General features: G+C 45.8%; 9 non-coding genes and 1 pseudogene across 9 annotated transcripts; all 10 read left to right on the top strand.

Moving 5' to 3' along the window:
- The first annotated feature begins 765 nt into the window (after window positions 1-765).
- LOC130329111 (U2 spliceosomal RNA) lies at window positions 766-956 on the top strand. The gene has a single exon (XR_008872921.1). It is a non-coding gene; the product is annotated as a U2 spliceosomal RNA (small nuclear RNA).
- A 2,087-nt stretch (window positions 957-3,043) lies between these two features.
- On the top strand, window positions 3,044-3,180 carry LOC130329115 (U2 spliceosomal RNA; annotated as a pseudogene).
- Window positions 3,181-4,615: 1,435 nt separating this feature from the next.
- Window positions 4,616-4,806, top strand: LOC130329114 (U2 spliceosomal RNA). Its single transcript, XR_008872924.1, has one exon. It is a non-coding gene; the product is annotated as a U2 spliceosomal RNA (small nuclear RNA).
- Window positions 4,807-6,895: 2,089 nt separating this feature from the next.
- On the top strand, window positions 6,896-7,086 carry LOC130329112 (U2 spliceosomal RNA). Its single transcript, XR_008872922.1, has one exon. It is a non-coding gene; the product is annotated as a U2 spliceosomal RNA (small nuclear RNA).
- Window positions 7,087-9,192: 2,106 nt separating this feature from the next.
- LOC130329120 (U2 spliceosomal RNA) lies at window positions 9,193-9,383 on the top strand. The gene has a single exon (XR_008872928.1). It is a non-coding gene; the product is annotated as a U2 spliceosomal RNA (small nuclear RNA).
- Window positions 9,384-11,478: 2,095 nt separating this feature from the next.
- Window positions 11,479-11,669, top strand: LOC130329110 (U2 spliceosomal RNA). The gene has a single exon (XR_008872920.1). It is a non-coding gene; the product is annotated as a U2 spliceosomal RNA (small nuclear RNA).
- A 2,106-nt stretch (window positions 11,670-13,775) lies between these two features.
- Window positions 13,776-13,966, top strand: LOC130329118 (U2 spliceosomal RNA). The gene has a single exon (XR_008872927.1). It is a non-coding gene; the product is annotated as a U2 spliceosomal RNA (small nuclear RNA).
- Window positions 13,967-16,034: 2,068 nt separating this feature from the next.
- Window positions 16,035-16,225, top strand: LOC130329117 (U2 spliceosomal RNA). The gene has a single exon (XR_008872926.1). It is a non-coding gene; the product is annotated as a U2 spliceosomal RNA (small nuclear RNA).
- A 2,086-nt stretch (window positions 16,226-18,311) lies between these two features.
- LOC130329113 (U2 spliceosomal RNA) lies at window positions 18,312-18,502 on the top strand. Its single transcript, XR_008872923.1, has one exon. It is a non-coding gene; the product is annotated as a U2 spliceosomal RNA (small nuclear RNA).
- A 2,071-nt stretch (window positions 18,503-20,573) lies between these two features.
- Window positions 20,574-20,764, top strand: LOC130329116 (U2 spliceosomal RNA). The gene has a single exon (XR_008872925.1). It is a non-coding gene; the product is annotated as a U2 spliceosomal RNA (small nuclear RNA).
- Window positions 20,765-21,579: the final 815 nt, after the last annotated feature.

Raw genomic sequence — 21,579 nt, 5'->3', positions numbered from 1 at the left:
CACTGACATCACTAGGTGTAAACAACATCTCTCCTTTGCTGTGTATGTGACTATGGAGCTGTTTGGTGATGTCGTCTATTATGGCCTTCATAGAAGCAACAGGAGATTGTTGCATCCATCTAGAACCCTCAGAACTACAGTGCTATGATGTCACTCACTTCCACAGGCCTTGCAGAGTGTAAACAACAACAACCCAGCTTTGTTGTGTATGTAACCATAGGGATTTGTGATGTCACCTAGAACCTTCACAGCAGCGACAGCTTTATGAGGAGCATCAGCACTGCTCTGCCTGAGCAGAACCATCACCGCCATAGGTTGTCAAATAACCCGGGTTTAACCCACACAGGTAAGTCCAATGGGGTGCAGGCATGTCCTCTATGCTTACAGCTTCCCGTGGGTGTTGGTTTGATACCGTTTGGGGACAGCCAAGGAGGCATCTGCAGGCAACAAAGGTAGGTGTGTGCTTGTGTGTGTGTTTCCTATGCAGATCCTAAGCCCAGTGTCACATGCAAGTAGGAGGAGTAAGAAGGGTTCCTGGCAAATCCGGGTTATGGATAGCATTTAAAAAGGCCCCGCGGGAGTGCAATGGGCCCCTGTCTTGCTGCTTAGCAATAATGGTATGGGTTTAGGTTCTGCTGTGTGTACTGGTGGTTGACTGCCCCCCAGCCCAGAGTGTGCATGGAAAATTGTCTGGCAGCCTCCCTGACAGCAAGCAGTGATAGTGCCCATGAAGGGCACCTTGTTGGGCCCGCCCCTTTCACGGTTATCGCTTCTCGGCCTTTTGGCTAAGATCAAGTGTAGTATCTGTTCTTATCAGTTTAATATCTGATACGTCCCCTATCTGGGGACCATATATTAAATGGATTTTTGAGAACGGGGGCCGATTTCGAAGCTTGCTTCCGTCGCCCTATGCATTGACCCGATATGGCAGTATCTTCGGGTACAGTGCACCACCCCCTTACAGGGTTAAAAAGAAAGATTCCTACTTTCATTGCTACCTGCTTGCTGGCTAGCCAGCTAGCCAGCCCTGTGGGCCTTGCTGCTGCTGCAGCCAAAAAACAAAAGGTGGTGCTGCTGCTGCTTCTGCTGCTTCTGCTTCTGCTTGTGTCTGGCCGCTGTTGGAGCGTCCAGGCACAGGACTTCTGCTGCTGCTGACTAAATGGCCTCCTTAATTGGATCATTTGAGTAGCCAGCACACCTGTGCAGGTAGGGCATGACATGATAGGCAGCTGCCTTGATAGCGGGTGGGTGCTGAATGTTCCTAATTGACAAAATAAGATTAATGCTTATGAAGAAATATAAAATCTCATCCCTTCCCCAATATCGCGCCACACCCCTACCCCTTAATTCCCTGGTTGAACTTGATGGACATATGTCTTTTTTCGACCGTACTAACTATGTAACTATGTAACATAACATGGGGGGGGGGGGGGTCTCCTGGCTGTTCACACAGGTGTGTCATTGCTGTACATTGACCATGCATTGCTTCTGTGGTATTGCAAAGGCAAAGACAAATGCTTCCAGCCATCCATTGCACTAATGGATTGGTCATCAGCTGGCTGTCTATGTCCCGCATCAATATAGACCAAAGTACAGAGGGTTAGGCTATGCTATTGTGCACCTACCTGATGCATCAGAAGGTGCGAGGCCCTTGCTAAATTCTGTGCACAGACTTTGAGATCTATACTTTAGACTGTATCTAAACCTGCTCCAACATGGACTGACATTCTGGCCTACTTTCAGCCGATGCGACTTGTCTGTCGCTGAACAGTCGCTTTTTATGTATTCAGCACCTATGTATAATGTTGTAAAAATGCTCTAGAAGCTAAAGTCGCAGAAATGTCACACATATTTGGCCTGCAACTTTCTGTGCGACAAATTCAGACAGGAAAAATCAGTATAAATCCTTAGAAAATTATCCCCCAGTGTCTCCATCTGCTGGCGGTATTGAATAAGCATTGCTGCACTGATGGGGTATGCATTAGATGAAAAAAAAGAAGAAAAAGAAGAATAATACGCCCAGAAAAGAGGCGAAAAGGAGAAAAACGTAAAAAAACGTGAAAAAAAAGTAAGAGGAAGAGAAGGGAAAAAAAGGTGGAAATGGGTTTAAAAGTGATTTCGGCGGAGAAATATATATATATATATATATATATATATATATATATATATATACGCGCACACACACACATATATATAAACGTATTCTCCGTTGAGATATTGCAGCCGCTGCTGTGTCCAGGCCCAGGAGCCTTAGCACTGTGCTGTGATGTCACTCAATACCACTGACATCACTAGGTGTAAACAACATCTCTCCTTTGCTGTGTATGTGACTATGGAGCTGTTTGGTGATGTCGTCTATTATGGCCTTCATAGAAGCAACAGGAGATTGTTGCATCCATCTAGAACCCTCAGAACTACAGTGCTATGATGTCACTCACTTCCACAGGCCTTGCAGAGTGTAAACAACAACAACCCAGCTTTGTTGTGTATGTAACCATAGGGATTTGTGATGTCACCTAGAACCTTCACAGCAGCGACAGCTTTATGAGGAGCATCAGCACTGCTCTGCCTGAGCAGAACCATCACCGCCATAGGTTGTCAAATAACCCGGGTTTAACCCACACAGGTAAGTCCAATGGGGTGCAGGCATGTCCTCTATGCTTACAGCTTCCCGTGGGTGTTGGTTTGATACCGTTTGGGGACAGCCAAGGAGGCATCTGCAGGCAACAAAGGTAGGTGTGTGCTTGTGTGTGTTTCCTATGCAGATCCTAAGCCCAGTGTCACATGCAAGTAGGAGGAGTAAGAAGGGTTCCTGGCAAATCCGGGTTATGGATTGCATTTAAAAAGGCCCCGTGGGAGTGCAATGGGCCCCTGTCTTGCTGCTTAGCAATAATGGTATGGGTTTAGGTTCTGCTGTGTGTACTGGTGGTTGACTGCCCCCCAGCCCAGAGTGTGCATGGAAAATTGTCTGGCAGCCTCCCTGACAGCAAGCAGTGATAGTGCCCATGAAGGGCACCTTGTTGGGCCCGCCCCTTTCACGGTTATCGCTTCTCGGCCTTTTGGCTAAGATCAAGTGTAGTATCTGCTCACTTGGTCTGGTCAGAGGGTGTCTGGGGTACCCGGCTCCTTGGCCTGGGGGGATCGTCCTTCTTAACGGAGGGACTTCACCCCCCTGCTGCTATTAGTGAGTCGGCTTAGTCCCCAGACAACGGGAGGCGATCACCCTTCACTGCCCACTCTTTGGTGGGGGAGTGTTTTTCTGTCCCTGCCTGGACACGCCTATTGAAGATGGAAGAGATCATGGACACCTCTCAATCTGTTGGAGAGGAGGTTCCTTTTTTTGGGAAGATCAAGAATGGGGTCCGGATCCTGCTGAAAGACCTTGAGAAGAAAAGAAGAGGACTTTCCTTTGTAATGGAGGAAATTCTTTTTGGAGTTTTGGAAATTGCAAAGACACAAATCCTTTCCATGTTGGAATTTCCAAAGAAAGGGTGCTTTGATGTTATTTTGGTTTCCGAAGAGGATTATGATTTATTTTGGAAGAAATTTGAGACAATCCAGTCTGATCCAGTGTGGGAGGGCGTGGAAGTCATTCCCCACTTTCCCAGGAGAGAAAGAATTTTAACGGTGAGGATGTATAGTCCTTACGTCCCTGAGGAGGATATTATAATTCTTTTGACCCAATTTTGTGAGGAAATTGCGCCACTTGGGAAAATTTATAATCAGTATGGAGTCTGGACAACAAAGTGGAGATTTAAAGTAAAGTTCAAGGAAGACGCAGATGGAAGAGTTCTTTATCCCCCTGCCCGTTTTAAAATAGGGGTTATCAATGGAGATATGTTTTTTGCAGGTATGCAGAATTTCTGTAGAAAATGCAAGAAATATGGCCATTTAAAGGAAGAGTGCACCTCAATGTGGTGCCAAAAATGCCAAAAAGAAGGTCATGAAATCGAATCCTGTAGCCAAAAAAGTAAATGTAATTTATGTAACAAAATTGGTCACATGTATGTGAACTGTCCAAAGAGGAAGAAGAAAAGAGAAGAAGAAGTTTCTGAACAAGAGCCAGAAATTAAAAGATCTGTGGTAACCCAAGAGCCAAAAATTGTTGGAAAAGAGATGATAGTAGAAGAAAAGAACATTGGAGAGCATAAGAGTAAAAAGAAAAATGAAGAGCCGGTGAGAGATTTAAGAGGATATTCAGGGTCTTTCCAAACTATTTTGGAGAGAGCTCCAGATGAGGAAAGAGAATTGTTCTTACAGGACCTGGATAATCTATTATCCACCTTTAAAGCCAAGTTGCCTGCAGTAAGAAACAAAGTTTATGATTCTTTTCGCCCTGACGTGGATCGATTTATGGTAACTTATAAAATACCGGCCTGGTTGGCCATCCCAGTAAAAAGGGAAATGGAAAAAGGAAGCTTAACCTATGGTTTAATTGATTACTTGGCAGTTTACGCCCGGAGAAAGGGAATGAATTTGTTATAATTTTGGAATGTTTATTATTTTTATTGTTGTTATAATATTTTATTTCAATTTGTCTTTTTTTAGGAATAAATAAAAGTGTTACCTGATGATGAACAAAACAATCGAGTCCATATAAGATCTTGGAGCTCTGATTGAGTTCTGAGGGCTAACTTAAAAAAAAAAAAAAAATCTGTTCTTATCAGTTTAATATCTGATACGTCCCCTATCTGGGGACCATATATTAAATGGATTTTTGAGAACGGGGGCCGATTTCGAAGCTTGCTTCCGTCGCCCTATGCATTGACCCGATATGGCAGTATCTTCGGGTACAGTGCACCACCCCCTTACAGGGTTAAAAAGAAAGATTCCTACTTTCATTGCTACCTGCTTGCTGGCTAGCCAGCTAGCCAGCCCTGTGGGCCTTGCTGCTGCTGCAGCCAAAAAACAAAAGGTGGTGCTGCTGCTGCTGCTTCTGCTTCTGCTTCTGCTTGTGTCTGGCCGCTGTTGGAGCGTCCAGGCACAGGACTTCTGCTGCTGCTGACTAAATGGCCTCCTTAATTGGATCATTTGAGTAGCCAGCACACCTGTGCAGGTAGGGCATGACATGATAGGCAGCTGCCTTGATAGCGGGTGGGTGCTGAATGTTCCTAATTGACAAAATAAGATTAATGCTTATGAAGAAATATAAAATCTCATCCCTTCCCCAATATCGCGCCACACCCCTACCCCTTAATTCCCTGGTTGAACTTGATGGACATATGTCTTTTTTCGACCGTACTAACTATGTAACTATGTAACATAACATGGGGGGGGGGGGTCTCCTGGCTGTTCACACAGGTGTGTCATTGCTGTACATTGACCATGCATTGCTTCTGTGGTATTGCAAAGGCAAAGACAAATGCTTCCAGCCATCCATTGCACTAATGGATTGGTCATCAGCTGGCTGTCTATGTCCCGCATCAATATAGACCAAAGTACAGAGGGTTAGGCTATGCTATTGTGCACCTACCTGATGCATCAGAAGGTGCGAGGCCCTTGCTAAATTCTGTGCACAGACTTTGAGATCTATACTTTAGACTGTATCTAAACCTGCTCCAACATGGACTGACATTCTGGCCTACTTTCAGCCGATGCGACTTGTCTGTCGCTGAACAGTCGCTTTTTATGTATTCAGCACCTATGTATAATGTTGTAAAAATGCTCTAGAAGCTAAAGTCGCAGAAATGTCACACATATTTGGCCTGCAACTTTCTGTGCGACAAATTCAGACAGGAAAAATCAGTATAAATCCTTAGAAAATTATCCCCCAGTGTCTCCATCTGCTGGCGGTATTGAATAAGCATTGCTGCACTGATGGGGTATGCATTAGACGAAAAAAAAGAAGAAAAAGAAGAATAATACGCCCAGAAAAGAGGCGAAAAGGAGAAAAACGTAAAAAAACGTGAAAAAAAAGTAAGAGGAAGAGAAGGGAAAAAAAGGTGGAAATGGGTTTAAAAGTGATTTCGGCGGAGAAATATATATATATATATATATATATATATATATATATATATATATACGCGCACACACACACATATATATAAACGTATTCTCCGTTGAGATATTGCAGCCGCTGCTGTGTCCAGGCCCAGGAGCCTTAGCACTGTGCTGTGATGTCACTCAATACCACTGACATCACTAGGTGTAAACAACATCTCTCCTTTGCTGTGTATGTGACTATGGAGCTGTTTGGTGATGTCGTCTATTATGGCCTTCATAGAAGCAACAGGAGATTGTTGCATCCATCTAGAACCCTCAGAACTACAGTGCTATGATGTCACTCACTTCCACAGGCCTTGCAGAGTGTAAACAACAACAACCCAGCTTTGTTGTGTATGTAACCATAGGGATTTGTGATGTCACCTAGAACCTTCACAGCAGCGACAGCTTTATGAGGAGCATCAGCACTGCTCTGCCTGAGCAGAACCATCACCGCCATAGGTTGTCAAATAACCCGGGTTTAACCCACACAGGTAAGTCCAATGGGGTGCAGGCATGTCCTCTATGCTTACAGCTTCCCGTGGGTGTTGGTTTGATACCGTTTGGGGACAGCCAAGGAGGCATCTGCAGGCAACAAAGGTAGGTGTGTGCTTGTGTGTGTGTTTCCTATGCAGATCCTAAGCCCAGTGTCACATGCAAGTAGGAGGAGTAAGAAGGGTTCCTGGCAAATCCGGGTTATGGATTGCATTTAAAAAGGCCCCGTGGGAGTGCAATGGGCCCCTGTCTTGCTGCTTAGCAATAATGGTATGGGTTTAGGTTCTGCTGTGTGTACTGGTGGTTGACTGCCCCCCAGCCCAGAGTGTGCATGGAAAATTGTCTGGCAGCCTCCCTGACAGCAAGCAGTGATAGTGCCCATGAAGGGCACCTTGTTGGGCCCGCCCCTTTCACGGTTATCGCTTCTCGGCCTTTTGGCTAAGATCAAGTGTAGTATCTGTTCTTATCAGTTTAATATCTGATACGTCCCCTATCTGGGGACCATATATTAATTGGATTTTTGAGAACGGGGGCCGATTTCGAAGCTTGCTTCCGTCGCCCTATGCATTGACCCGATATGGCAGTATCTTCGGGTACAGTGCACCACCCCCTTACAGGGTTAAAAAGAAAGATTCCTACTTTCAATGCTACCTGCTTGCTGGCTAGCCAGCTAGCCAGCCCTGTGGGCCTTGCTGCTGCTGCAGCCAAAAAACAAAAGGTGGTGCTGCTGCTGCTTCTGCTGCTTCTGCTTCTGCTTGTGTCTGGCCGCTGTTGGAGCGTCCAGGCACAGGACTTCTGCTGCTGCTGACTAAATGGCCTCCTTAATTGGATCATTTGAGTAGCCAGCACACCTGTGCAGGTAGGGCATGACATGATAGGCAGCTGCCTTGATAGCGGGTGGGTGCTGAATGTTCCTAATTGACAAAATAAGATTAATGCTTATGAAGAAATATAAAATCTCATCCCTTCCCCAATATTGCGCCACACCCCTACCCCTTAATTCCCTGGTTGAACTTGATGGACATATGTCTTTTTTCGACCGTACTAACTATGTAACTATGTAACATAACATGGGGGGGGGGGGGGGGGTCTCCTGGCTGTTCACACAGGTGTGTCATTGCTGTACATTGACCATGCATTGCTTCTGTGGTATTGCAAAGGCAAAGACAAATGCTTCCAGCCATCCATTGCACTAATGGATTGGTCATCAGCTGGCTGTCTATGTCCCGCATCAATATAGACCAAAGTACAGAGGGTTAGGCTATGCTATTGTGCACCTACCTGATGCATCAGAAGGTGCGAGGCCCTTGCTAAATTCTGTGCACAGACTTTGAGATCTATACTTTAGACTGTATCTAAACCTGCTCCAACATGGACTGACATTCTGGCCTACTTTCAGCCGATGCGACTTGTCTGTCGCTGAACAGTCGCTTTTTATGTATTCAGCACCTATTTATAATGTTGTAAAAATGCTCTAGAAGCTAAAGTCGCAGAAATGTCACACATATTTGGCCTGCAACTTTCTGTGCGACAAATTCAGACAGGAAAAATCAGTATAAATCCTTAGAAAATTATCCCCCAGTGTCTCCATCTGCTGGCGGTATTGAATAAGCATTGCTGCACTGATGGGGTATGCATTAGACGAAAAAAAAGAAGAAAAAGAAGAATAATACGCCCAGAAAAGAGGCAAAAAGGAGAAAAACGTAAAAAAACGTGAAAAAAAAGTAAGAGGAAGAGAAGGGAAAAAAAGGTGGAAATGGGTTTAAAAGTGATTTCGGCGGAGAAATATATATATATATATATATATATATATATATATATATATATATATATATATATATACGCGCACACACACACATATATATAAACGTATTCTCCGTTGAGATATTGCAGCCGCTGCTGTGTCCAGGCCCAGGAGCCTTAGCACTGTGCTGTGATGTCACTCAATACCACTGACATCACTAGGTGTAAACAACATCTCTCCTTTGCTGTGTATGTGACTATGGAGCTGTTTGGTGATGTCGTCTATTATGGCCTTCATAGAAGCAACAGGAGATTGTTGCATCCATCTAGAACCCTCAGAACTACAGTGCTATGATGTCACTCACTTCCACAGGCCTTGCAGAGTGTAAACAACAACAACCCAGCTTTGTTGTGTATGTAACCATAGGGATTTGTGATGTCACCTAGAACCTTCACAGCAGCGACAGCTTTATGAGGAGCATCAGCACTGCTCTGCCTGAGCAGAACCATCACCGCCATAGGTTGTCAAATAACCCGGGTTTAACCCACACAGGTAAGTCCAATGGGGTGCAGGCATGTCCTCTATGCTTACAGCTTCCCGTGGGTGTTGGTTTGATACCGTTTGGGGACAGCCAAGGAGGCATCTGCAGGCAACAAAGGTAGGTGTGTGCTTGTGTGTGTGTTTCCTATGCAGATCCTAAGCCCAGTGTCACATGCAAGTAGGAGGAGTAAGAAGGGTTCCTGGCAAATCCGGGTTATGGATTGCATTTAAAAAGGCCCCGTGGGAGTGCAATGGGCCCCTGTCTTGCTGCTTAGCAATAATGGTATGGGTTTAGGTTCTGCTGTGTGTACTGGTGGTTGACTGCCCCCCAGCCCAGAGTGTGCATGGAAAATTGTCTGGCAGCCTCCCTGACAGCAAGCAGTGATAGTGCCCATGAAGGGCACCTTGTTGGGCCCGCCCCTTTCACGGTTATCGCTTCTCGGCCTTTTGGCTAAGATCAAGTGTAGTATCTGTTCTTATCAGTTTAATATCTGATACGTCCCCTATCTGGGGACCATATATTAAATGGATTTTTGAGAACGGGGGCCGATTTCGAAGCTTGCTTCCGTCGCCCTATGCATTGACCCGATATGGCAGTATCTTCGGGTACAGTGCACCACCCCCTTACAGGGTTAAAAAGAAAGATTCCTACTTTCATTGCTACCTGCTTGCTGGCTAGCCAGCTAGCCAGCCCTGTGGGCCTTGCTGCTGCTGCAGCCAAAAAACAAAAGGTGGTGCTGCTGCTGCTGCTTCTGCTGCTTCTGCTTCTGCTTGTGTCTGGCCGCTGTTGGAGCGTCCAGGCACAGGACTTCTGCTGCTGCTGACTAAATGGCCTCCTTAATTGGATCATTTGAGTAGCCAGCACACCTGTGCAGGTAGGGCATGACATGATAGGCAGCTGCCTTGATAGCGGGTGGGTGCTGAATGTTCCTAATTGACAAAATAAGATTAATGCTTATGAAGAAATATAAAATCTCATCCCTTCCCCAATATCGCGCCACACCCCTACCCCTTAATTCCCTGGTTGAACTTGATGGACATATGTCTTTTTTCGACCGTACTAACTATGTAACTATGTAACATAACATGGGGGGGGGGGGGGGGGTCTCCTGGCTGTTCACACAGGTGTGTCATTGCTGTACATTGACCATGCATTGCTTCTGTGGTATTGCAAAGGCAAAGACAAATGCTTCCAGCCATCCATTGCACTAATGGATTGGTCATCAGCTGGCTGTCTATGTCCCGCATCAATATAGACCAAAGTACAGAGGGTTAGGCTATGCTATTGTGCACCTACCTGATGCATCAGAAGGTGCGAGGCCCTTGCTAAATTCTGTGCACAGACTATGAGATCTATACTTTAGACTGTATCTAAACCTGCTCCAACATGGACTGACATTCTGGCCTACTTTCAGCCGATGCGACTTGTCTGTCGCTGAACAGTCGCTTTTTATGTATTCAGCACCTATGTATAATGTTGTAAAAATGCTCTAGAAGCTAAAGTCGCAGAAATGTCACACATATTTGGCCTGCAACTTTCTGTGCGACAAATTCAGACAGGAAAAATCAGTATAAATCCTTAGAAAATTATCCCCCAGTGTCTCCATCTGCTGGCGGTATTGAATAAGCATTGCTGCACTGATGGGGTATGCATTAGACGAAAAAAAAGAAGAAAAAGAAGAATAATACGCCCAGAAAAGAGGCGAAAAGGAGAAAAACGTAAAAAAACGTGAAAAAAAAGTAAGAGGAAGAGAAGGGAAAAAAAGGTGGAAATGGGTTTAAAAGTGATTTCGGCGGAGAAATATATATATATATATATATATATATATATATATATATATATACGCGCACACACACACATATATATAAACGTATTCTCCGTTGAGATATTGCAGCCGCTGCTGTGTCCAGGCCCAGGAGCCTTAGCACTGTGCTGTGATGTCACTCAATACCACTGACATCACTAGGTGTAAACAACATCTCTCCTTTGCTGTGTATGTGACTATGGAGCTGTTTGGTGATGTCGTCTATTATGGCCTTCATAGAAGCAACAGGAGATTGTTGCATCCATCTAGAACCCTCAGAACTACAGTGCTATGATGTCACTCACTTCCACAGGCCTTGCAGAGTGTAAACAACAACAACCCAGCTTTGTTGTGTATGTAACCATAGGGATTTGTGATGTCACCTAGAACCTTCACAGCAGCGACAGCTTTATGAGGAGCATCAGCACTGCTCTGCCTGAGCAGAACCATCACCGCCATAGGTTGTCAAATAACCCGGGTTTAACCCACACAGGTAAGTCCAATGGGGTGCAGGCATGTCCTCTATGCTTACAGCTTCCCGTGGGTGTTGGTTTGATACCGTTTGGGGACAGCCAAGGAGGCATCTGCAGGCAACAAAGGTAGGTGTGTGCTTGTGTGTGTGTTTCCTATGCAGATCCTAAGCCCAGTGTCACATGCAAGTAGGAGGAGTAAGAAGGGTTCCTGGCAAATCCGGGTTATGGATTGCATTTAAAAAGGCCCCGTGGGAGTGCAATGGGCCCCTGTCTTGCTGCTTAGCAATAATGGTATGGGTTTAGGTTCTGCTGTGTGTACTGGTGGTTGACTGCCCCCCAGCCCAGAGTGTGCATGGAAAATTGTCTGGCAGCCTCCCTGACAGCAAGCAGTGATAGTGCCCATGAAGGGCACCTTGTTGGGCCCGCCCCTTTCACGGTTATCGCTTCTCGGCCTTTTGGCTAAGATCAAGTGTAGTATCTGTTCTTATCAGTTTAATATCTGATACGTCCCCTATCTGGGGACCATATATTAAATGGATTTTTGAGAACGGGGGCCGATTTTGAAGCTTGCTTCCGTCGCCCTATGCATTGACCCGATATGGCAGTATCTTCGGGTACAGTGCACCACCCCCTTACAGGGTTAAAAAGAAAGATTCCTACTTTCATTGCTACCTGCTTGCTGGCTAGCCAGCTAGCCAGCCCTGTGGGCCTTGCTGCTGCTGCAGCCAAAAAAACAAAAGGTGGTGCTGCTGCTGCTTCTGCTGCTTCTGCTGCTTCTGCTTCTGCTTGTGTCTGGCCGCTGTTGGAGCGTCCAGGCACAGGACTTCTGCTGCTGCTGACTAAATGGCCTCCTTAATTGGATCATTTGAGTAGCCAGCACACCTGTGCAGGTAGGGCATGACATGATAGGCAGCTGCCTTGATAGCGGGTGGGTGCTGAATGTTCCTAATTGACAAAATAAGATTAATGCTTATGAAGAAATATAAAATCTCATCCCTTCCCCAATATCGCGCCACACCCCTACCCCTTAATTCCCTGGTTGAACTTGATGGACATATGTCTTTTTTCGACCGTACTAACTATGTAACTATGTAACATAACATGGGGGGGGGGGGGGGTCTCCTGGCTGTTCACACAGGTGTGTCATTGCTGTACATTGACCATGCATTGCTTCTGTGGTATTGCAAAGGCAAAGACAAATGCTTCCAGCCATCCATTGCACTAATGGATTGGTCATCAGCTGGCTGTCTATGTCCCGCATCAATATAGACCAAAGTACAGAGGGTTAGGCTATGCTATTGTGCACCTACCTGATGCATCAGAAGGTGCGAGGCCCTTGCTAAATTCTGTGCACAGACTTTGAGATCTATACTTTAGACTGTATCTAAACCTGCTCCAACATGGACTGACATTCTGGCCTACTTTCAGCCGATGCGACTTGTCTGTCGCTGAACAGTCGCTTTTTATGTATTCAGCACGTATGTATAATGTTGTAAAAATGCTCTAGAAGCTAAAGTCGCAGAAATGTCACACATATTTGGCCTGCAACTTTCTGTGCGACAAATTCAGACAGGAAAAATCAGTATAAATCCTTAGAAAATTATCCCCCAGTGTCTCCATCTGCTGGCGGTATTGAATAAGCATTGCTGCACTGATGGGGTATGCATTAGACGAAAAAAAAGAAGAAAAAGAAGAATAATACGCCCAGAAAAGAGGCGAAAAGGAGAAAAACGTAAAAAAACATGAAAAAAAAGTAAGAGGAAGAGAAGGGAAAAAAAGGTGGAAATGGGTTTAAAAGTGATTTCGGCGGAGAAATATATATATATATATATATATATATATATATATATATATATATATATACGCGCACACACACACATATATTTAAACGTATTCTCCGTTGAGATATTGCAGCCGCTGCTGTGTCCAGGCCCAGGAGCCTTAGCACTGTGCTGTGATGTCACTCAATACCACTGACATCACTAGGTGTAAACAACATCTCTCCTTTGCTGTGTATGTGACTATGGAGCTGTTTGGTGATGTCGTCTATTATGGCCTTCATAGAAGCAACAGGAGATTGTTGCATCCATCTAGAACCCTCAGAACTACAGTGCTATGATGTCACTCACTTCCACAGGCCTTGCAGAGTGTAAACAACAACAACCCAGCTTTGTTGTGTATGTAACCATAGGGATTTGTGATGTCACCTAGAACCTTCACAGCAGCGACAGCTTTATGAGGAGCATCAGCACTGCTCTGCCTGAGCAGAACCATCACCGCCATAGGTTGTCAAATAACCCGGGTTTAACCCACACAGGTAAGTCCAATGGGGTGCAGGCATGTCCTCTATGCTTACAGCTTCCCGTGGGTGTTGGTTTGATACCGTTTGGGGACAGCCAAGGAGGCATCTGCAGGCAACAAAGGTAGGTGTGTGCTTGTGTGTGTGTTTCCTATGCAGATCCTAAGCCCAGTGTCACATGCAAGTAGGAGGAGTAAGAAGGGTTCCTGGCAAATCCGGGTTATGGATTGCATTTAAAAAGGCCCCGTGGGAGTGCAATGGGCCCCTGTCTTGCTGCTTAGCAATAATGGTATGGGTTTAGGTTCTGCTGTGTGTACTGGTGGTTGACTGCCCCCCAGCCCAGAGTGTGCATGGAAAATTGTCTGGCAGCCTCCCTGACAGCAAGCAGTGATAGTGCCCATGAAGGGCACCTTGTTGGGCCCGCCCCTTTCACGGTTATCGCTTCTCGGCCTTTTGGCTAAGATCAAGTGTAGTATCTGTTCTTATCAGTTTAATATCTGATACGTCCCCTATCTGGGGACCATATATTAAATGGATTTTTGAGAACGGGGGCCGATTTCGAAGCTTGCTTCCGTCGCCCTATGCATTGACCCGATATGGCAGTATCTTCGGGTACAGTGCACCACCCCCTTACAGGGTTAAAAAGAAAGTTTCCTACTTTCATTGCTACCTGCTTGCTGGCTAGCCAGCTAGCCAGCCCTGTGGGCCTTGCTGCTGCTGCAGCCAAAAAACAAAAGGTGGTGCTGCTGCTGCTTCTGCTTCTGCTTGTGTCTGGCTGCTGTTGGAGCGTCCAGGCACAGGACTTCTGCTGCTGCTGACTAAATGGCCTCCTTAATTGGATCATTTGAGTAGCCAGCACACCTGTGCAGGTAGGGCATGACATGATAGGCAGCTGCCTTGATAGCGGGTGGGTGCTGAATGTTCCTAATTGACAAAATAAGATTAATGCTTATGAAGAAATATAAAATCTCATCCCTTCCCCAATATCGCGCCACACCCCTACCCCTTAATTCCCTGGTTGAACTTGATGGACATATGTCTTTTTTCGACCGTACTAACTATGTAACTATGTAACATAACATGGGGGGGGGGGGGGTCTCCTGGCTGTTCACACAGGTGTGTCATTGCTGTACATTGACCATGCATTGCTTCTGTGGTATTGCAAAGGCAAAGACAAATGCTTCCAGCCATCCATTGCACTAATGGATTGGTCATCAGCTGGCTGTCTATGTCCCGCATCAATATAGACCAAAGTACAGAGGGTTAGGCTATGCTATTGTGCACCTACCTGATGCATCAGAAGGTGCGAGGCCCTTGCTAAATTCTGTGCACAGACTTTGAGATCTATACTTTAGACTGTATCTAAACCTGCTCCAACATGGACTGACATTCTGGCCTACTTTCAGCCGATGCGACTTGTCTGTCGCTGAACAGTCGCTTTTTATGTATTCAGCACCTATGTATAATGTTGTAAAAATGCTCTAGAAGCTAAAGTCGCAGAAATGTCACACATATTTGGCCTGCAACTTTCTGTGCGACAAATTCAGACAGGAAAAATCAGTATAAATCCTTAGAAAATTATCCCCCAGTGTCTCCATCTGCTGGCGGTATTGAATAAGCATTACTGCACTGATGGGGTATGCATTAGACGAAAAAAAGAAGAAAAAGAAGAATAATACGCCCAGAAAAGAGGCGAAAAGGAGAAAAACGTAAAAAAACGTGAAAAAAAGTAAGAGGAAGAGAAGGGAAAAAAAGGTGGAAATGGGTTTAAAAGTGATTTCGGCGGAGAAATATATATATATATATATATATATATATATATACGCGCACACACACACATATATATAAACGTATTCTCCGTTGAGATATTGCAGCCGCTGCTGTGTCCAGGCCCAGGAGCCTTAGCACTGTGCTGTGATGTCACTCAATACCACTGACATCACTAGGTGTAAACAACATCTCTCCTTTGCTGTGTATGTGACTATGGAGCTGTTTGGTGATGTCGTCTATTATGGCCTTCATAGAAGCAACAGGAGATTGTTGCATCCATCTAGAACCCTCAGAACTACAGTGCTATGATGTCACTCACTTCCACAGGCCTTGCAGAGTGTAAACAACAACAACCCAGCTTTGTTGTGTATGTAACCATAGGGATTTGTGATGTCACCTAGAACCTTCACAGCAGCGACAGCTTTATGAGGAGCATCAGCACTGCTCTGCCTGAGCAGAACCATCACCGCCATAGGTTGTCAAATAACCCGGGTTTAACCCACACAGGTAAGTCCAATGGGGTGCAGGCATGTCCTCTATGCTTACAGCTTCCCGTGGGTGTTGGTTTGATACCGTTTGGGGACAGCCAAGGAGGCATCTGCAGGCAACAAAGGTAGGTGTGTGCTTGTGTGTGTGTTTCCTATGCAGATCCTAAGCCCAGTGTCACATGCAAGTAGGAGGAGTAAGAAGGGTTCCTGGCAAATCCGGGTTATGGATTGCATTTAAAAAGGCCCCGTGGGAGTGCAATGGGCCCCTGTCTTGCTGCTTAGCAATAATGGTATGGGTTTAGGTTCTGCTGTGTGTACTGGTGGTTGACTGCCCCCCAGCCCAGAGTGTGCATGGAAAATTGTCTGGCAGCCTCCCTGACAGCAAGCAGTGATAGTGCCCATGAAGGGCACCTTGTTGGGCCCGCCCCTTTCACGGTTATCGCTTCTCGGCCTTTTGGCTAAGATCAAGTGTAGTATCTGTTCTTATCAGTTTAATATCTGATACGTCCCCTATCTGGGGACCATATATTAAATGGATTTTTGAGAACGGGGGCCGATTTCGAAGCTTGCTTCCGTCGCCCTATGCATTGACCCGATATGGCAGTATCTTCGGGTACAGTGCACCACCCCCTTACAGGGTTAAAAAGAAAGATTCCTACTTTCATTGCTACCTGCTTGCTGGCTAGCCAGCTAGCCAGCCCTGTGGGCCTTGCTGCTGCTGCAGCCAAAAAACAAAAGGTGGTGCTTCTGCTGCTTCTGCTTCTGCTTGTGTCTGGCCGCTGTTGGAGCGTCCAGGCACAGGACTTCTGCTGCTGCTGACTAAATGGCCTCCTTAATTGGATCATTTGAGTAGCCAGCACACCTGTGCAGGTAGGGCATGACATGATAGGCAGCTGCCTTGATAGCGGGTGGGTGCTGAATGTTCCTAATTGACAAAATAAGATTAATGCTTATGAAGAAATATAAAATCTCATCCCTTCCCCAATATCGCGCCACACCCCTACCCCTTAATTCCCTGGTTGAACTTGATGGACATATGTCTTTTTTCGACCGTACTAACTATGTAACTATGTAACATAACATGGGGGGGGGGGGGGGGTCTCCTGGCTGTTCACACAGGTGTGTCATTGCTGTACATTGACCATGCATTGCTTCTGTGGTATTGCAAAGGCAAAGACAAATGCTTCCAGCCATCCATTGCACTAATGGATTGGTCATCAGCTGGCTGTCTATGTCCCGCATCAATATAGACCAAAGTACAGAGGGTTAGGCTATGCTATTGTGCACCTACCTGATGCATCAGAAGGTGCGAGGCCCTTGCTAAATTCTGTGCACAGACTTTGAGATCTATACTTTAGACTGTATCTAAACCTGCTCCAACATGGACTGACATTCTGGCCTACTTTCAGCCGATGCGACTTGTCTGTCGCTGAACAGTCGCTTTTTATGTATTCAGCACCTATGTATAATGTTGTAAAAATGCTCTAGAAGCTAAAGTCGCAGAAATGTCACACATATTTGGCCTGCAACTTTCTGTGCGACAAATTCAGACAGGAAAAATCAGTATAAATCCTTAGAAAATTATCCCCCAGTGTCTCCATCTGCTGGCGGTATTGAATAAGCATTGCTGCACTGATGGGGTATGCATTAGACGAAAAAAAAGAAGAAAAAGAAGAATAATACGCCCAGAAAAGAGGCGAAAAGGAGAAAAACGTAAAAAAACGTGAAAAAAAAGTAAGAGGAAGAGAAGGGAAAAAAAGGTGGAAATGGGTTTAAAAGTGATTTCGGCGGAGAAATATATATATATATATATATATATATATATATATATATATATATATACGCGCACACACACACATATATATAAACGTATTCTCCGTTGAGATATTGCAGCCGCTGCTGTGTCCAGGCCCAGGAGCCTTAGCACTGTGCTGTGATGTCACTCAATACCACTGACATCACTAGGTGTAAACAACATCTCTCCTTTGCTGTGTATGTGACTATGGAGCTGTTTGGTGATGTCGTCTATTATGGCCTTCATAGAAGCAACAGGAGATTGTTGCATCCATCTAGAACCCTCAGAACTACAGTGCTATGATGTCACTCACTTCCACAGGCCTTGCAGAGTGTAAACAACAACAACCCAGCTTTGTTGTGTATGTAACCATAGGGATTTGTGATGTCACCTAGAACCTTCACAGCAGCGACAGCTTTATGAGGAGCATCAGCACTGCTCTGCCTGAGCAGAACCATCACCGCCATAGGTTGTCAAATAACCCGGGTTTAACCCACACAGGTAAGTCCAATGGGGTGCAGGCATGTCCTCTATGCTTACAGCTTCCCGTGGGTGTTGGTTTGATACCGTTTGGGGACAGCCAAGGAGGCATCTGCAGGCAACAAAGGTAGGTGTGTGCTTGTGTGTGTGTTTCCTATGCAGATCCTAAGCCCAGTGTCACATGCAAGTAGGAGGAGTAAGAAGGGTTCCTGGCAAATCCGGGTTATGGATTGCATTTAAAAAGGCCCCGTGGGAGTGCAATGGGCCCCTGTCTTGCTGCTTAGCAATAATGGTATGGGTTTAGGTTCTGCTGTGTGTACTGGTGGTTGACTGCCCCCCAGCCCAGAGTGTGCATGGAAAATTGTCTGGCAGCCTCCCTGACAGCAAGCAGTGATAGTGCCCATGAAGGGCACCTTGTTGGGCCCGCCCCTTTCACGGTTATCGCTTCTCGGCCTTTTGGCTAAGATCAAGTGTAGTATCTGTTCTTATCAGTTTAATATCTGATACGTCCCCTATCTGGGGACCATATATTAAATGGATTTTTGAGAACGGTGGCCGATTTCGAAGCTTGCTTCCGTCGCCCTATGCATTGACCCGATATGGCAGTATCTTCGGGTACAGTGCACCACCCCCTTACAGGGTTAAAAAGAAAGATTCCTACTTTCATTGCTACCTGCTTGCTGGCTAGCCAGCTAGCCAGCCCTGTGGGCCTTGCTGCTGCTGCAGCCAAAAAACAAAAGGTGGTGCTGCTGCTGCTTCTGCTTCTGCTTGTGTCTGGCCGCTGTTGGAGCGTCCAGGCACAGGACTTCTGCTGCTGCTGACTAAATGGCCTCCTTAATTGGATCATTTGAGTAGCCAGCACACCTGTGCAGGTAGGGCATGACATGATAGGCAGCTGCCTTGATAGCGGGTGGGTGCTGAATGTTCCTAATTGACAAAATAAGATTAATGCTTATGAAGAAATATAAAATCTCATCCCTTCCCCAATATCGCGCCACACCCCTACCCCTTAATTCCCTGGTTGAACTTGATGGACATATGTCTTTTTTCGACCGTACTAACTATGTAACTATGTAACATAACATGGGGGGGGTCTCCTGGCTGTTCACACAGGTGTGTCATTGCTGTACATTGACCATGCATTGCTTCTGTGGTATTGCAAAGGCAAAGACAAATGCTTCCAGCCATCCATTGCACTAATGGATTGGTCATCAGCTGGCTGTCTATGTCCCGCATCAATATAGACCAAAGTACAGAGGGTTAGGCTATGCTATTGTGCACCTACCTGATGCATCAGAAGGTGCGAGGCCCTTGCTAAATTCTGTGCACAGACTTTGAGATCTATACTTTAGACTGTATCTAAACCTGCTCCAACATGGACTGACATTCTGGCCTACTTTCAGCCGATGCGACTTGTCTGTCGCTGAACAGTCGCTTTTTATGTATTCAGCACCTATGTATAATGTTGTAAAAATGCTCTAGAAGCTAAAGTCGCAGAAATGTCACACATATTTGGCCTGCAACTTTCTGTGCGACAAATTCAGACAGGAAAAATCAGTATAAATCCTTAGAAAATTATCCCCCAGTGTCTCCATCTGCTGGCGGTATTGAATAAGCATTGCTGCACTGATGGGGTATGCATTAGACGAAAAAAAAGAAGAAAAAGAAGAATAATACGCCCAGAAAAGAGGCGAAAAGGAGAAAAACGTAAAAAAAACGTGAAAAAAAAGTAAGAGGAAGAGAAGGGAAAAAAAGGTGGAAATGGGTTTAAAAGTGATTTCGGCGGAGAAATATATATATATATATATATATATATATATATATATACGCGCACACACACACACATATATATAAACGTATTCTCCGTTGAGATATTGCAGCCGCTGCTGTGTCCAGGCCCAGGAGCCTTAGCACTGTGCTGTGATGTCACTCAATACCACTGACATCACTAGGTGTAAACAACATCTCTCCTTTGCTGTGTATGTGACTATGGAGCTGTTTGGTGATGTCGTCTATTATGGCCTTCATAGAAGCAACAGGAGATTGTTGCATCCATCTAGAACCCTCAGAACTACAGTGCTATGATGTCACTCACTTCCACAGGCCTTGCAGAGTGTAAACAACAACAACCCAGCTTTGTTGTGTATGTAACCATAGGGATTTGTGATGTCACCTAGAACCTTCACAGCAGCGACAGCTTTATGAGGAGCATCAGCACTGCTCTGCCTGAGCAGAACCATCACCGCCATAGGTTGTCAAATAACCCGGGTTTAACCCACACAGGTAAGTCCAATGGGGTGCAGGCATGTCCTCTATGCTTACAGCTTCCCGTGGGTGTTGGTTTGATACCGTTTGGGGACAGCCAAGGAGGCATCTGCAGGCAACAAAGGTAGGTGTGTGCTTGTGTGTGTGTTTCCTATGCAGATCCTAAGCCCAGTGTCACATGCAAGTAGGAGGAGTAAGAAGGGTTCCTGGCAAATCCGGGTTATGGATTGCATTTAAAAAGGCCCCGTGGGAGTGCAATGGGCCCCTGTCTTGCTGCTTAGCAATAATGGTATGGGTTTAGGTTCTGCTGTGTGTACTGGTGGTTGACTGCCCCCCAGCCCAGAGTGTGCATGGAAAATTGTCTGGCAGCCTCCCTGACAGCAAGCAGTGATAGTGCCCATGAAGGGCACCTTGTTGGGCCCGCCCCTTTCACGGTTATCGCTTCTCGGCCTTTTGGCTAAGATCAAGTGTAGTATCTGTTCTTATCAGTTTAATATCTGATACGTCCCCTATCTGGGGACCATATATTAAATGGATTTTTGAGAACGGGGGCCGATTTCGAAGCTTGCTTCCGTCGCCCTATGCATTGACCCGATATGGCAGTATCTTCGGGTACAGTGCACCACCCCCTTACAGGGTTAAAAAGAAAGATTCCTACTTTCATTGCTACCTGCTTGCTGGCTAGCCAGCTAGCCAGCCCTGTGGGCCTTGCTGCTGCTGCAGCCAAAAAACAAAAGGTGGTGCTGCTGCTGCTTCTGCTGCTTCTGCTTCTGCTTGTGTCTGGCCGCTGTTGGAGCGTCCAGGCACAGGACTTCTGCTGCTGCTGACTAAATGGCCTCCTTAATTGGATCATTTGAGTAGCCAGCACACCTGTGCAGGTAGGGCATGACATGATAGGCAGCTGCCTTGATAGCGGGTGGGTGCTGAATGTTCCTAATTGACAAAATAAGATTAATGCTTATGAAGAAATATAAAATCTCATCCCTTCCCCAATATCGCGCCACACCCCTACCCCTTAATTCCCTGGTTGAACTTGATGGACATATGTCTTTTTTCGACCGTACTAACTATGTAACTATGTAACATAACATGGGGGGGGGGGGGGGTCTCCTGGCTGTTCACACAGGTGTGTCATTGCTGTACATTGACCATGCATTGCTTCTGTGGTATTGCAAAGGCAAAGACAAATGCTTCCAGCCATCCATTGCACTAATGGATTGGTCATCAGCTGGCTGTCTATGTCCCGCATCAATATGGACCAAAGTACAGAGGGTTAGGCTATGCTATTGTGCACCTACCTGATGCATCAGAAGGTGCGAGGCCCTTGCTAAATTCTGTGCACAGACTTTGAGATCTATACTTTAGACTGTATCTAAACCTGCTCCAACATGGACTGACATTCTGGCCTACTTTCAGCCGATGCGACTTGTCTGTCGCTGAACA

The sequence above is a fragment of the Hyla sarda genome, unplaced genomic scaffold, assembly GCF_029499605.1.
Source record: "Hyla sarda isolate aHylSar1 unplaced genomic scaffold, aHylSar1.hap1 scaffold_3157, whole genome shotgun sequence".
NCBI lineage: Eukaryota > Metazoa > Chordata > Amphibia > Anura > Hylidae > Hyla > Hyla sarda.
Note: the sequence above shows the minus strand (reverse complement) of the source record. Positions and strands in the feature narration are given on the sequence as shown.